This window comes from Rhipicephalus sanguineus, chromosome 11, assembly GCF_013339695.2.
Source record: "Rhipicephalus sanguineus isolate Rsan-2018 chromosome 11, BIME_Rsan_1.4, whole genome shotgun sequence".
In the NCBI taxonomy this organism is placed as follows: Eukaryota; Metazoa; Arthropoda; class Arachnida; order Ixodida; family Ixodidae; genus Rhipicephalus; species Rhipicephalus sanguineus.
Window position 1 is genome coordinate 9,788,082 of NC_051186.1, and position 16,740 is coordinate 9,804,821.

Genomic DNA, 16,740 nt, shown 5'->3' on the forward strand with positions numbered 1-16,740 from the left:
AAATTGGCATTATGTGATGACGTCACCCTATGCCATCATTATGACGTCACAGATCGCCAAAATTTGTGCCGTCACTATGACGTCACGTGACGCAACGTCACATGATGAAGTCATCCCATGAGATCCTAGCTTGGTAAAAGGTGGGCCGATCACGGAGGCAGTGCGAAACCAGGTGAGGTGCCTCCGATACTGGAGGTGGGGCAAAAAGACAAGGCCAGGTGCACGAAGCTTTCAGAGGGTGTCGGGGCAGGATCAATACATCGAGTGAGATGAAGAAGATGGCTTTCGCCTTCGAGTCGTCCTAGGTGAACGCTTAGGGGACCCTGTGAGTTCTGTCGTATTACTTAAATGTAATAAAGTAGGAAAGTTCGTGATTGAGATGACGCGTAGCTCTTAGGCAGCTGCGGCCACATCGCCATGGACAGAGCTGTGGATCAGAGCGGTGTGTTAGTGCCTCCCACTACTTTATGTTACACGTACGCGGTCAGTAGCTGGCCGCGATCTTTGAAGACACCCATAACATGCTAGTCAGGTCAGCTGGTGCAATCCAATCTGAAATAGGTACAGGTCGTGTAATAATACAGGAAAAATACCACAAACGCCTCTGCCGTCCGCAGGTTTAGTTCATGCAGTGCACACTAACAAAAATGTTTTAGTGTTATCTGATTCTCACGTGTGGGAGTTTATCCACGCTGTAATATAAAACGCACCGTCCATAATAAAGCCGTGTGCCATAATTTGTAATCGACTAGAATACTTAAAAGCTTGCACGAATCACGTGATCTGGAAGTGCGATGTCGGCGTTAGATTTACTTCTCGCACTGTGCCTGGTAAACTCGGAAATCGTCGAGTAAAAGACCCTTCTAACTCCTAGACATGCCTGTGGATATATAACTTGTACAAATTATGTGAACGATCGACAAACGCAGAATGACTATTATCCGCACACAAACTATCATAACACACACACACACACACACACACACACACACACACACACACACACACACACACACACACACACACACACACACACACACACACACACACACACACACACACACACACACACACACACACACCGCAATCTCCATTTCCACTTAAAGTTTTTTTCCGAGACTACGCGCGAAATTTGTACGCCTTTCACGTAATGAGCCACCAAGCAGTGCACAGCCAGCGTTCAGAAACGTTCATATATTCAACTAATATTAAATCAAACCATTCATTCTTTCCTTTACCATCCTTCGCGAGATCAACAGTTAAGCATAAATAAACTATTTTCCGCGAGCGCATCATACATGAGGTTGAACAAAATCTACAATAACATTGCAGGCCTGCAACCTTGCAACGTCATCAGCGTGTGCCTGGCAAGCATGGATTATTTCACCATGGGTGCGGACACGAAGTCCTATGTCAATTCTACATTTTATTGATTTCACCCTGCTAAGCGGGTTCTTCGTGGTTCTGGTAAGTTTGATCGTACTTCCATGTCGATGACTGCCCTGCTATTACCTACAAGCGTTCAAAAGTGGATTTGAAGATTAATACATGGGGCTTTACTAGGATGCGCCGTGACCAGGACATGATTGTAAGGCCCACAGTATGTACACACTGTGAACTCAATCTCACTTCCTTGTATTCTCTGCGTTTTGCACGATGTAAACGCAAGCAAATCTGAGTGTTCCCTCCATCGCACTGCGGCATTCAAAGCTAGGATCTACTCCCTCGTGCTGAGTGGCCTACCAGCATTCTCGACATGACAACCTTCTATTTTCTTGTTGTCTGAGTGGCTGATACTCATTTAATATACCAAATATCAAGTTTATTCGCATAAATTTAGGGCGGAGTCAGAACCGCCTTTAACCCAGCAGTTTTTGTACATTTTGCAAGACATTCGCTTTTTGCTGTAGCATATGTTCGGTTGCCATTTGCGAATGGGAATCGGTCACCTTCTGTTATGTGCGTAAATCATATTGCTAGGAGCAGGTAGGTGCTCGCACAGCCGTTTCTGTCTTTCCGCGTCTGCGAGGCTGTTTGATGGTGTGTCTGTATGTGTGCGCGCACGTGCATGCGTGTGTGTGCGTGTGTATGTGCGTGCGTTTGTTGGTGGGTGTGCAGTGAGTGTCGTTGCGAATTTACTGCTGCGTGGACGACACAGTTTGCGTGTGTATGCGAGCGTGCGTGCACGCGCCTGTGTGTGTGTGTGTGTGTGCGTGTGTGTGTGTGTGTGTGTGTGTGTGTGTGTGTGTGTGTGTGTGTGTGTGTGTGTGTGTGTGTGTGTGTGTGTGTGTGTGTGTGTGTGTGTGTGTGTGTGTGTGTGTCCTAGAATGCTGACCTAGACAAGCGTCTCATCAGAACACCATAAAGCAACAAATCATCATTGTTGTTTCAGTGGCCTCTTGGAGTACCTACTCTATATTTAGCCCATCTAGGTTATTTCACCATTATTCTCCCCACATATTTTTTTCTTTTGTTCGTAGAGTAGCAGAGTAGGTAGAGTAGCAAGGTTGAGCAAGGTAGAGTAGCAAGGAAGGAGCCTCTTTTCGGGTCCCCCCCATCACTGTTTATGCATCGTAATCCCTCTCGTTCTGCTCTTCATGCGCCCTGTCTTACTTTATTGACGCTATGCGGCTATAGTCATAACCCATCCTCTCTTCTTCATTTCAGATTGCCTCGGTGATTTCCTCACTGTGCGCTAGATGGCGCCAGTTGGGCGCACCTCTTCTTCTATCGGGATGTCACTTTCTTCACTTCGTGGCAGTTTTAACGGACTTGATCATCGTGTCTCAAGTAAGTGTCGTCGTTCAAACATCCGTGGCTGTTTCCTAAGCTTATGGCGCGAAGAGCTTCCGACAACAGTTTCGAGAGGCAATTATAGGATCGCTGTTGTTCAGATACCAAGGTTGATGCAAGGATTCATTCGTCTTGTCTATAGACTATTTTACGGAAGGGTTTCGGTGCCGCCATATTGGGCTGTTAACCTTGCCTTTTTTGTTTTGAACAACTAAACGAACAGCGCTACAGTGGGCGTACACACATGAAAATGGCTAGGTTGGTGCAATCGGCGTTGCCAGATCTTATCAAGTTCAAGTCACGAGGTACGAAATAAGAACTTGTTCGTTTAACAGCCCAAGGTGGCGGCGCTCATATGTCTTACGTAAAATAGTCTATAGATGTTTGGAACTTGAAGGGGTCTTGCGGAACTCGTTATTACGCTTTCTGTTTTTGTTTGTCGACGGAGGCTAGTTTTAAGACTAGAAACCGTTGCTGGTGCGCAGCACGTGGGCGCTCAAAGGATAATCGTTTTTTGCAACAGATAGTGCGAAATAAAAAGGTGACAAATCGTCCCGCTATTATAGTACATTCGCTTGCACTTCTCGTTGATGGCCTTCACTGGAATAATTCGTGACACAGTCGGCCTGAGTTTATCAGCACACACTTAGCACTCAGGCCTCCGCACGCACTCTCCTGTGCTCGCTCGCTCGCTCACTCACTCGCTCACTCACTCACTCACTCACTCACTCACTCACTCACTCACTCACTCACTCACTCACTCACTCACTCACTCGCTCGCTCGCTCGCTCACTCACTCACTCACTCACTCACTCACTCACTCACTCACTCACTCACTCACTCACTCACTCACTCACTCACTCACTCACTCACTCACTCACTCACTCACTCACTCAGTCGCAATCTGTATACAACAGAAACCTCGATAACGCTGCCTAGTGTTTTCTTGCGACCCCTTCAAATTATGGCTTTGAAATTAAGAACTACCTCTTTTCAGAGATCTCCCATTACATATAGCCAGTTCTGGTGGACGGCGTCGAATGTCATCCTGGTCGCAACAATATCTGGCAGCTTTCTTTACTCGAGTCTTCAGGACACCCCTGTTGTGGCGCATTCGGGGAAGCAGGTATTGTTTCTTTTTCAAACTGGCACGAATACTACGTCAACGTAGAAGATGGAGAAACATTTTCATATCTGAGCCCATGTTTTCCCCTCGCAATTCGGGAACAAGTGACCAACGGTTCGCGGTGGAGTCACGGCCTACCATAGTTACTCGTATTCTCCCCTTACCTCGTTAGCACTGGCTTCTGTTGGCGAGAGCAAAACTGAATGATGGCTTACATTTCGTAAACGAAACGTAATGTCGGCCATTGTTGCCATATTATTGACTTAACGATAATATTTGGTGTGTTCCAAATCTGGCCAGCATCGTAGACAGCCTAAGCTCACGGCTGTGAAGACAGCATCGAGCCCCTAGTCGTCCGATTAATGGAGCAGATCTCCATGACGCCACCTCGCGTCGACAAAAGAAAGCTGAGGAACATAAACAGAACGGTTAATTCTTCAACTTATTTCGCGTTCACATCTATACAAAGCGCTTAGGAAAGCGTCTTGCTTCTGGACAGACTACCATGCCGGCGAGATCCTGGCATTCAACTGGGCCACCATCTTGTTTGGACAGCAAAGCAACCTGCATCTTATTTGTCTCCTACGCTGCCTTCGCGAATGTCTATTTTGCCAGCTACGCCAGAAATGGAATGAGACTTAAGATGGCCGCTGTCCGCTTACCCGTCCATTATGAAGTGTACAGCGAGTAACGGAACACAGCCAATGTTGGCTAACTGATGTTTAGTGCTGGATAATGTAGTGTCAGGTTGGGTTTGCGCTCTTATAACAGCAACATTGTCTTGGTTAACTATCAGTCCAATACCTGAGTTGCCTGCCAGTTATATACGCAGTTGCAATCTTTCCACTACGCCCGATGATCCATCATCAATCGCCGAATTCTTGCCGTGATGAGTGCGAATAGGTGGATAGCAAAACGGCGCGTCGTCTGCTACAGCACTTCCGGTTCACGGAACCTTCAAGGCTCAGCTCTTCGCTGCTTCAAGTTGTGTGCGGTTCAGTGTAATCGTGGAGGAGGCAAGATAACTGGTAACAACCGCGTCGCAGAAAGTGCGTGTTTGCTCCCCGATTACATTGAACGGCACACACCTTGAAACAGCGAAGAGCTAGGCATGGAACCGGAAGACGTCATTTTGCTATCCACCTATTCCCACTCTGAGTAAACACATCAAAAGAAATTAAAATGCCCTCGTCGTATTATGCGTCGGTGTTCATATGTTCTGACATACGCCTGGACAACCAAGTATGGTACTGTTTTTTTGTGCGTAGAAATCACCCGAATATTGCAATTTATGCCGTTATTGCAAAATATTTCAGGCAGACACCGGCAGAAATGAAGACGCGCATTCCGTATTACGGAGACTCGTATGCACAGCTGTGTTCAGGTATGAAACTGTATATCTTTAATGATACCTTCTCGAGTTCAATAAACTTTCGAAGATTTTGCCAGCTCTGTGGCGCTTTGAATAATATGGAAGTTACGTCTGCACTCGAATGGCACAACAAATTGCACGCAGTCGTTAACGCCCTGAGTTCCTGAGTGATATTTTTTTTATATTGCGGCAGAGCTGCCACGCATCCGAATTTAATGGTATGCAACACGTTAATTCGATAGCAGACTTCTGAAGGCATCAATGTTACGGTGATCGTTAAAAATAAATCACTAATTGTACCTTCAAGTATAGTGTAATGTAGAAATAAACATACTATGGTGGCGTAAGCTCGAGTTTTTTTCTGTATTTTACGACGTTCAAACCTGCCACAGCCACTTCGTCTATGCCATGTCGAGTTCGACGCCCAGGCAACATGACGCCTGTCGTGTGGAAGCCGCAGCAACGGCGACCTGAGGACGTTCGCGAAGTGCAACTCTAGGCAAGATCACCGTTGTTGAAAGTCATGCACAAAATATTCTATACATGACGGACACTATTTAAAATGCTTGACTTATACTACACCGCGTAAGTTATGGCGCCCAGTGTATCTGTTTCGCAGTGGAATGACTTCTGGCGAATGAAAAAAATGGGTTAAAGCGCAAGTGAATGTCTACAGCTGATAATAATGGGAAGGGAATTCCGTTGCATCACGCGACACCGTACTAATCTGAATCACCGCAACTATTGCATAGGAGGCGTACGGTGCGAACATTGCAGTTGCTGCTAAAGTCGTACAAAACACAGTCATCATGCGGTGGAGTTTTCCACATGCGTCGGCAGCGCCAGAACGCAGGGGCTAATAAAATGGAAGAGGCTTAATAGGGCCTATAACCCTACCCAATGCTCACCGACCTCGTCGGCGCCGGAGGGCGGGATAGACGGCGGAAGTTGGCTTCCTGAACTAGCAGAATTACGTCATACTCCCTCCTATAAGCTTTTAGATGTGAAGCATCTTATAGCGGAGTTCAATCCGGTGGTGGTGGTGGTGGTGTGCGGCGTGACCACCCTTATTGCGCATGCGCAAACCTTCTCCACTCCCTCTCTCCCCTTTCCCCCTCCACATCACCTCTCCCCTTCCCGTTCCCCTCTCATTTGCCTTTCCCATTCCCCTTTCCACCTCCCCTCTCCACTCCTCCTCTCCACTCCCATCTCGCCTCCTCTCCACTCTCCTTACCCCTCCCCCTCTCCACTACCCCTCTCCCTTTCTCCCCTCACCACTCCACCTCTGAAACGCGGGCTCTACATGCCGAAACACTGCTTCGCATCGCCTCATGGTCCCCTTTAGCGGGAGATGGTGTGATTTTTTCCTTCTTCTATATTAGAACACTTCGTCAGGAGCTCGAGCGCAATGTTCGCCAATTGCTATCGCTTTGAAAGCTTCGCGCGAAACTTCCAATGTTGTTTTTCGAAATGCACGCTCTGCCTCATACTCTCTGGCTTCACTTTTCAGGCATATATGGAACGCTGCCTATTGTAGGAAGATTGTGCGTGAGGACTTCCCTGTCCTTGGAAGAGAGATGCACTGCCGCTATCAAGTGAACGTCCTGAAGAGGTTGGAGCAAAAGTACGAAGAGATGTGAAATTTTTACAGAGAATATTTGCGTTGCGTTGTCCTTGGGTTTATTTAAGTTCTGGATATTTGCGGCACAGCACAGAAAAATGAATTTTTAGACGTGGTGCTTCTCGTCAGATTGTGCGGAGCGTAAAAGCGGAAAGATCTCCCTGAATTTCATTTTCCGTTTTTGGTTTCGTTCCAGATATCAAGGCTTTGTCAAGCCTGCACACTTCATTATGTGTGTGCTGCGTGTCCTCTGGCGAGACATTCTGTCATGCATAGTCGTCAACTTCGCCTACTACGCAAGCCTACTTGCCAGGATACCTGTTCTTGAGTGAGGTTGTTGCTACGTTAGTTAGATACTTCATTGCTGCCAGGCGAAGTTGCTTAATTGGAAGCAAGTTTCGCTGATATTGTTCTTGTTTTTTTACATTAAATATAGTTACATACTCGCCATCCATATCGTAGGCCAACTATGGCTTGCGTTTAAAGGGGCCCTGGACTACTTTTTCAAGCAATCATCGCACGACCTGAGTATCAGGACGTATTGCCTGTCGGCACAAATGACAAAGGCCTTGTTTCGAACGAAGTATGTAGTGTATAAAAATTTAGAGTAACTACATGACGCCTAGACAAGAATACACTAAGTTGCCCAATAATACTACAGCAATGCTTACGATGCAAAAAAAAAAACAAGAACAAGAACTAAAGGTTTTTGAAGAATGCCATGAAATGTGTAAAAGAAGCTCGTTGCCATCTTTATGAGCAAAGGTAGGAAGAAAACATGGAGGGACGTTAACCAGAAGCACGCCTTGTTAATTTGCCGGCTCTGGGGATGCATATGTGGGAACGAACAGAGAGAGCGAGAAAAAACACTCGCCTGTGCACTTGAACCTGTGAACTTGTGTAAACAATCGCAGAGGCCTGTCGACATCAGGAGCCACAGTGATGCTCTAATTTCTGCGACTACACGGTACAAGTTATTCTAAAAATATGAACGTAAAAGCAGCAGGAACGGAAAGGAATTGACAGGACAGACGTACAACTTACAGGTACTTTCCGTTCCTGCTGCTCTTCCGCCCACATTTCTACAATATGCGGCAGCAGATGACCCAGCAGACCACCATAGTGTAACAGGCACAAGGCCTTAGTTTAAAGATATCGGCCTCGGAGAACACTCTTGGGCCCAAGCACAGTCGAATGCTGCCAGAAGATATGTACGCTCGACGTCGTACCAAGGACACAGACGTGTCTGGCGCTCAGCAGTTTCTTCGGTCCCGCAAACGTGGCATATAGCTGCGACGCCCATTAGGGCAATGAACGAGTAAGAGCTTTCGGAAGTGCCGCTTCGATCATGAGACCGCATAAAAATGCCCCATCGACTGTTAGCTATGACACGTGCAAATGTTTCAAGCATGTAGCTTATGTAGACGGCACCTTGAGCGAGTAGCATGCCCCCAATTGGTCCGTGCCATAGCTCCAAACACAATCGGTTCCTTGCGGTTTCTTTTATAGCGGAAAAGGTAACCGCGTCATGATCGGCCTCAGCGGCATGTCTTGGCGCACATGTTACGACTAACGTTAACGCGACGAGGGCGGGTAAAAGATAAATACACGGTGTTGCACGTACGTCTTTTTCATACTTCATTTATGGCGTATTATATGTCAATTGTTGCTTTTTCGCTACTTCCATGTTTCCTGTATGATAAAATAAGTCGACTGAACAAGCTTGCACTGACTGCACGCTGAACAAGCTTGCACTTCTAAGTCACATGAACAACTCAATACTGACACAGAAAGACTAAGTGCTCGCACTTCGATTATGTTCTCGCATGTAGAGATAAATATGGTCAGAAGCACGCCGTTGTTTTCCTAGCTTCAAATACATTATCGTTTTTATCAGACGTTTACTGGAGGCTAACGACGCTTCTGAGCTGCTGCCTCTGGTTATATTGTTCCTGGCAAGCTGCGCGGCTGAGTTCCTCTTGGGATGCATGGAAGCGGAGCGAATACACATCCTATCGGGGCGGACAAAGTCTTTGAGCGAGGGGGCCTTGTTTATCAAGGTAAGTAATATCATACACTATTAGGTTCGCCTGTTGCTTCCACATTTCTACAAACCCACATCTTCTTCGTGGAGGTGTTATTTTTTTCTGTATTCAATTCAATTCAATTCAATTTTATTTACCAGAAAAACAATCTGGAGGGACACATCGGCAGAAAGCTGTCGCAGCAGCTTGACGAATGCCCAGGGTCCCTTACATGGCAATAGCACATACATGAGACATGTCACCAAGTGTTTTTACATAGCATTCGCATCGAAAGGTTTTATACATACAGATCAGCATACATCACAGATATACATAAAATGTAACAATGACACTTCGTACAAGAATGCAGGGTAATGAGTTATCATAAAGATAAAAAGTAGTCGCGCAGATGTTTTTTATTTAATGCGGCTGTGTGTTTGTACCGGTTGAGTATGGTTGGAATATTGTGAGTTAGTGATTGCAGGCTGTAGTTGTTCCGGGACCAAGGTACCTTCCATACCTCAGGGTTTCGTGTGTGCTTCGTGTTGTTGTACGGTTCTAGCTTAGCGAGTGACGTAAAGTAATTTTGAACATTTTTGGATGAGAAGTACATTTTTTCTAATAATCTATATTCATATAGCCTGTCAACGCGGTGTAATTTGTGTTTGAGAAATATACCATGTGTGGCTGAAAGTCGATCAACGTTTTCAATATAGCGGACAATTTTCTTTCTGTCGTATATCTATCTCATTGGTCAAGCGGACATCGCCGAAGTCAGAGTGGCCTTGATGGGATAATGAAACGTTTGTACCATAACACAATTAAAACGTTTACAAATTCTAAAAATATAACCAAAACATAACTTCAGCATAGGCGGTGACAACTGTGATGACTTAGTGTGGGTGACTGGACCATTCTTTAATTTAGTGCTTTCGCTATAGCGCTCTTTCATTAGCCTTGTGATGATTTGTTTAGCTCGTCACGATCGTGTCGTGATCTTCAACAAGCTCACGTGCCCTTGATTTCTGTGTCGGAACAAAGTCTACGTATCACCACAGAGCGGTGTGCACACACACTTTTCGCACTGCGCCGACAGATGCAAGTCAGCGTGCCCTCTCAAAGACATGAAATGTTCCCCGAGTCAAACATTTAGACAGCATCCTGTCTGCCCTTCAAGGCACGATTGGAAGAAAGGGGGATTGATGAGAAAAATAATAATTGCTGGGATTTAACGTCCGAAAAAGGGGATTGAGTATACAGCATTTTGGATGCACGATGCATAGTTGTGCAATGCCTAACATTTTCATAGGAAGCAGCGCGGGTATAGGGGAACAGAAAGACAGACAGGACACTGCGCTGGCTAACATGAGCGTTTATCTCGTGTGAGCAAATATATACGCTTCCTTGAAAAGAGATAAACAAGAAAAGATGAGGGAAACGGGAAGCCCTACGCATGCGTCTTGACTAGAACATGAAATTGCAATGATCAATCAAGAACGTATTTAATCTCCTTGTTCGTCAGAACTATGGACGGTGCACTTGCACATGATAGCTCAATAGAATGAATCGTGAACGCTTCATAGATTTCCCGGGCGCGGCAATCGCCATATCTGCGAAAGATACTCGTCTTTTCGAAACTCGGAGAGCAGCCGCACTCGGCACAGTGAACTGGGAATAACGATTAACGGAGAATATCACAGCAACTTACCGGTTTGAAGACGGCTGCAACAAGGTGGCCGCTTGTGTTGGTTGGCAAAAAGTATTTTACAAGGAAAACCGTTTTCAGTGCGCATAACATTCGAAGAAAAGCAAAGGACATGTTTTCACATGTCTACAGCATTATTTGCACTTGTGTGTATCATTTCGCTATATGAATTCTCGCCCCCTCTCTGCTACCTGATTTTTATATATACTGCCACCAACTTGTTCTAAGTGTGCGCTCTGCGCTATCTTGACCTTTTCTTTTAATGTTATATAAACCGAAAAAGACTGATTGTCAAGTGTGCAGGTAGGATTGTGCTCTTCAGCGATACCTTCGACACATTAAGACATATGATTGAGGACCCCAGCAAGGAACTTGCTCGAGCGAGTTTGAAAATAAATGCGCAGAAGGCCGCGGTAGTGCTCATATCAATAGATCAATAGCCTGACTTGGCCTGACGACGAAACAACAATTCTAGATTGGCAAGCAGCCTCTAGAATAGTTGCAAGAGTACGACGTATGTCCAGGCCGATTACTAACATCGGAGCCCACTCGTGGAAAGGAAATTCGCCGAAGAGTAAGAAAGTACTGGAAAGCATACGAGATACATTACCGGATCATGGCAGGCAACTTCCAAAGGCACAACCGCGGCATTTTGCTGCTACTAACATATGGGGAAAAAACTCACAGTATAACAAATAAACTTCAGATGTTAACGACAGATGTTAGCGCGTAATAAAATGCGAAATGATAAACGCGATATTAAAGCGGCCCTGAACCACTTTTCCAAGAATTCATCAAATGACCTCAAACAGGAGTTTATTGCCGGAGGAATCGATTGCCGCAAGAAGTTCTCAAATCCGCGAAGAAAGAGGGAAGTTACAGAGATTCGTCGCACGTTTTAAGCGGCTTCTCTCTTCTCTTGTCCTGATGAGCGCGCTGGAAGCTACACAGTGAGGGATGGCACGAGGAAAAGGTGTTACTTCAGCGCTATCTTGAGCGCGCGTGGTCATATGCGATCGCTTTCTCGTAGTCGTTCCTGTGCGCGCTGGTGTGTCTACTGTGTAATATTAGCAGACTATGGAGCGCGGCACCACGTTGCAAAAGGCGCATCTTATCCAAACGTCGCTCTTGAGCATACCGGGATCCTGAGTTATGTCGGATATTGGCTAATATCATGCTATCGGCTGTGTGACGCCAAGCCGCAAGCGCCGGCAGCTCCGAAGAGAGTGAGCGCAGGACTGTGTGCGAAAATAGCATGCCTGAGGGAACGGCAACTTCGCGATCCGTTTCTAAACTGCAAGACTGCGAGATTTGGCTGTGCTGTACACTGCAGTGTCTGCTTTCCGAAGGATGAGTTTTTAAACGCGAAGGTCCTCTTACCCACATTCTCATGGAATGCCCGGCGGACCCTCCCCCGCGGGGCCCGGAGCCACTGACCACATGGGAGGAATGGGAGACCCTGCTGCGCTCGACGGACCCGGCCAAGCAGAAGATCGCCACTGACCGGGCCGCCCACGTCATGGAACTGCATGAACTCATGAACGCATAGCGCAGTGGGGTCGTGCGGGGACCCTGGGACGTACGTGCCCAAATCCCTTGGTCAAATAAAGTTTTACCTCCTCCTCCGCCTCCTCTTAGCCGAGTCTTTCGTGTCCGATGTTGGCGTAACGCAGATGGTCATTTTACGGGTACGTGCCACAGAAACTGGGCAAATCCTACTACATGTGCCACACAAATTGGGTAAATCCCACTACTCACCACTAGTCACCACTAAAAATGAAGAAGAAAACTTGTTGTGGGCCGGAAGCTGTTGAAATTCATAGGACACAAGAAGAGGAAGAAAATTGCGGGCACCGAAGGCACGCGCTGTAGTAATAAACAGAATTCTCTGAGCCACAGCAACAGGAGCGTTTGCATAGCTGTCTGCGAATTTCTTCGAGACACAAGAAGAGTTCCTTATTAAGTTATTTCGTATTGCAATTTGGTATTTTATAATTCTTTTCTCTAACTGTTTATTTTCGATATTAAGGTCCTTTCTCATTCTATTGGCACATAACGCAAAGATTCTTATTTTATTTTCAATACTCGTTTGTCGTCCGATTAATTCAATTACTTTTGTCTAAATTCTAAATTTCCATGTAATGTTTACCGCCGGTTTCATGGCCAATCCCCCTTTGTGAGTAAGAGCTAGTAAAGAGGTTCAAGCAAGCAAGCAAGAATAACAAAAAAAGAACCTCGCTTTCGTTTGCCTGGAACGCACTTGTTTCGTCTCGTTTCTGCAGCATTTGCGCTTTGAGAATGGTCAAGCTGCCTCGTACTCCCGATGAAGAAGGCGCCCGACGAGAGCGCCAGCGAGAACTGACGCGGGAACGGGCTAACGCACGGCAATTGCCAGTATGGGATTAGAAGACAGGTGGTGAATGTGCCGACTGACGTTCAGACAGCTGTAGATTGCCTTCCCTGAAGCATTACTGATGACGTTGGCAATGACGTGCATCTTAAGCGAAAGCAATTTTTGTAAACCTCTGTATAAGAGCGGAGTTAGGTTCTTCTCGTTTGTTCCACTCGCCTCGCTGGTTGCGCGACATTTGCTGCTGCCGCCAAGGAAGCCAAAGACGAGAACTTTTCATCTGCTGGCACCTTGAGGAAACGACCGCTCCGACATCATTTGGATAGAGACGTTTATTCGTTTCTCTTCCCTCCTTTACTGTCGCTGTACCCCTGGTTTTATTCCCTGTCTCCCCATTCAAACACTCTTACAGTCCAATCGGAATGCAGGAATAACTCTCTCCTTCACTCCCGGTCGGCTGCCTCTGAAAGTACCAGGCCCGGATTCCTCCTCGCCACCTCCTCGCAGGAACCACCGCCTCTCGCCCACTCGTCGGTTCGCCGCCGCCGCTCAGCTCCCTTTCACCCCGGTTTCCGGAATGTTCGGCCTCAGGCGCTGACGGGTCGTGGGGAAAGCAGCTCCGGGCACGTACTTGCAATGCTGGGCTGACGGGCCATCAATACAATTGGCCCGTGCATCATTGCCGCCGTTGCCGCTGCTTTTGGCTGTCACAGCGAAGGCGCAAGTGTACCTTCCGTCCCTGTAGCCCGGCTCGGCCATGGTCTCCTGTAAGGCACCATAATTGAACCCCTCGGGAGACGTGAGTCCTTGCATCCTTTGTGACCAGCAGACAGTCGTCGTTCCACCACCCGGAACTACCGCTTCCGTGTTGGCGCGGGCACGCTGGCCGCGGGGCGGGTAACAATATGAAGGTATTCGGCGAACGTACGAAGTTCCACCCCAACAAGCGGTATTGTCAGAATGCGATAAAACTATACTACTATCTCAAAGCTTGACAAAGAGTGTTCATGAAAGTGCAGTGATACAACATATATGAAAGACTTGCAGAAACATAGGAATGCGATCTCCTCGCAAAGGGAAGGCCGCCAGCTTCGCCGTTTCGTCACTGTCCGCCGGAGGCGGTTGAATTTTTTTCGCCAAGCGTAAGTGGCGGTTCATCAATCCTTTATTTTCACTTATGTCATAATTACTGCCTCTGAACGAAAATCACAAACAATGGCCCCTACGCTTTCCTTGGCGCCGTTATATCTTGGCTTCATTAGATTACATGTCATGACATCCCATGGCATGTCGTAACATGTAATGTCGTGACGTGACATACATCTAGAATGTCTGCGACGATACCACCGGCGTAAACTGCAAGACCTCATGTTCGTGGTAATGTCGTGGTCACTGGGTTCTTCATTCACCTTCATTTTCCTTTGTCGGAACAGGAAAGGACGCGACCAAAAGCCGCGCCAGCCGCCTGAGGAAGCTCCCGACTTCCTGTTACATACGTGGCATTGCAGTGACCAGTCATAAGAAATGCAAGCATTATAACACTTAAGATCATACAGTTAATTAAAGGTGGCAATTATACAATGGTCAGCAAGAAGCATTAGCTCCACTTCAGGTAATGAACATAGCAATTCAATAATACATACTTCACACTCATATGAAACAGAATAGACTTATAAATACGTCTACGTTTTATTACATCACATATATAAACAAAACAAACAGCAGCAGAGAAACACCGTGCCGGGAGGCTCCAGATCAGTTTTCGTCGCTTGGGGATGTGTAAGATGCACAGTAATAAGCAATTGAAATACGATAGTTGGCCCGCACGGCTGCAGATGCTTTTCTTCTTCCGGTCAGGTGATCGCGTGGGGTTCAAATGCTGTAACAATTCGGGTCCAAGGCTATCAATTTAAATGTCAGCCATATTCGGCCTACTCGGCGCCCAGCGCCAACTAGTGACGTACAAAAGCCCCGGCCGCCAGTAGTAGGGTGACCATCGCCTTTCATTTGCTAAGCACAATGCGCCTAAGTAAACCAGTGTTTCTACATTGCGAGCTGGGACCGAACCCGGTACCTCGAGCTCAGTAGTAGAACGCATGACGCACAGAGGCTGCACTTGAAGCGTCACGTTTTGGAACAGTAAAGTGGTTCGTGCATAACCAGAGGCCCCAAGGCTGTGCTGCGAAGCCTCGTTTTTGCGATCAAATTCAAATGAACTTTATTGCTTTCAACATCCTTGTTCGCAGATGACGAGGATGAGCTCTCGTATACTTCCCAGCTATCCAGCTGGTCATATCATCTCGCTCATGGCTGTTGAGTGTACACACATATCGGTGGCCGTGGCCAGCGTTCCCAAGGTGGCCGTCGGTGTACTGTGCGTCCCGATGGTTCTATTTGCTCTGTGGCGCCGCGTCGGAACCCTACCCGTGGTGTGCTGCGTGGCGTGGCAGCTGTTTACGTTCTTTCTACTGATACCCTTCGTGAAGCTCCAGAAGAAGCTCTGGGTGAGTTCAGCGTTATGACCCGTTAAGTTATATTCCTAATCGAAAGCAATGTTAAGCAACTGGTTCGCTTGCATAAAAAGTGCAGATAAACGCCCTGGCACCTCAAACAAACCTATATGCACCTTAACTATGCTCGTAAGGATAACTTCTGTTTAGTGAAGACTGTACGGAATTTCCGTAACAACTCGATATACCAAGTTGGATGCTGAATGCTACAAACCAGAAGTCGTATGCTGTATTGAGCGCTTCCAAATGGTTCATAAGGCTCATATTGTCAATACGCTTACTTTACAATACTTTCCAATGATCCAGTTTTCCTAATGCAGGACTGCAAGCCTCAGGTGAAACCGCATATAGCATGATATAGGGCGCAAGACATGCGCGACCTCTTCGTCACCCAATACTTCTGACTCTCTCGCTCTCGCATTTTCACTAGGTCGTGACGTCGGCGAAGGCAGCAGTTGGCGTGTCAAAGATGAAACTCTTTATTTGGCCGAACTTGTGGCCGGGAAACGAAAAGTCAAACTACCGCAATACACACTGTGCACTAATAGCGGCGAACAGAGCGTCGGCCGTCGTTAAACTGATCCGTGGCAAGGCTCGTCGGCATTTTACACGCGGCATCGAACATTCGAGCCTTATCGCCAGTGGCCGCGTTAGTTCGAGAATAATCTCAGCTGTTCGCGTTTGCGCGCTCAAGCCTAACAGATGATCCCAAAACAATCTTGAATGCTCCCAGACATTCTGGCGCGGTTTGCGCAAGGCAGCAGCGACATCTGCGATGGACCGGTAACAGAAAACATTGAAAGAAAGGAGCGTGTGTGGCAGTATCAACAACCTTGCAAGTTGATACGAACAGCAGTTTTACAGTTGGCACCGCACGTCATCGATGTTCCATGTAACCAGCACTTCATTATGCCTCGTGAGGAGAGTGTTCCGCTTGTTTGAAAATGAGGGCCGCCATTAAAATGTTGTTCGAAATTATGTCGAAGGACACTGCTGCATGGATGTCGGAGAACGTGCAACAGTGTCCTGACAGGGGTGTTATGGAGGTGGTATTACTTGTAGTACTGTCAAAGTGCACATAAGGTTTCTTGTGGTGTCAATGGAGTTCGGTCAACAAATTTTTTGGGGCCACATCAGGTTTTAGTTGAACACACTGCGGTATTCTTTAGACGTGTACATGTCCCCAACGTCGTAAATGGTGTAAAGAAAGCGTGAAGTCAAAATGTAAATCCATGGTAG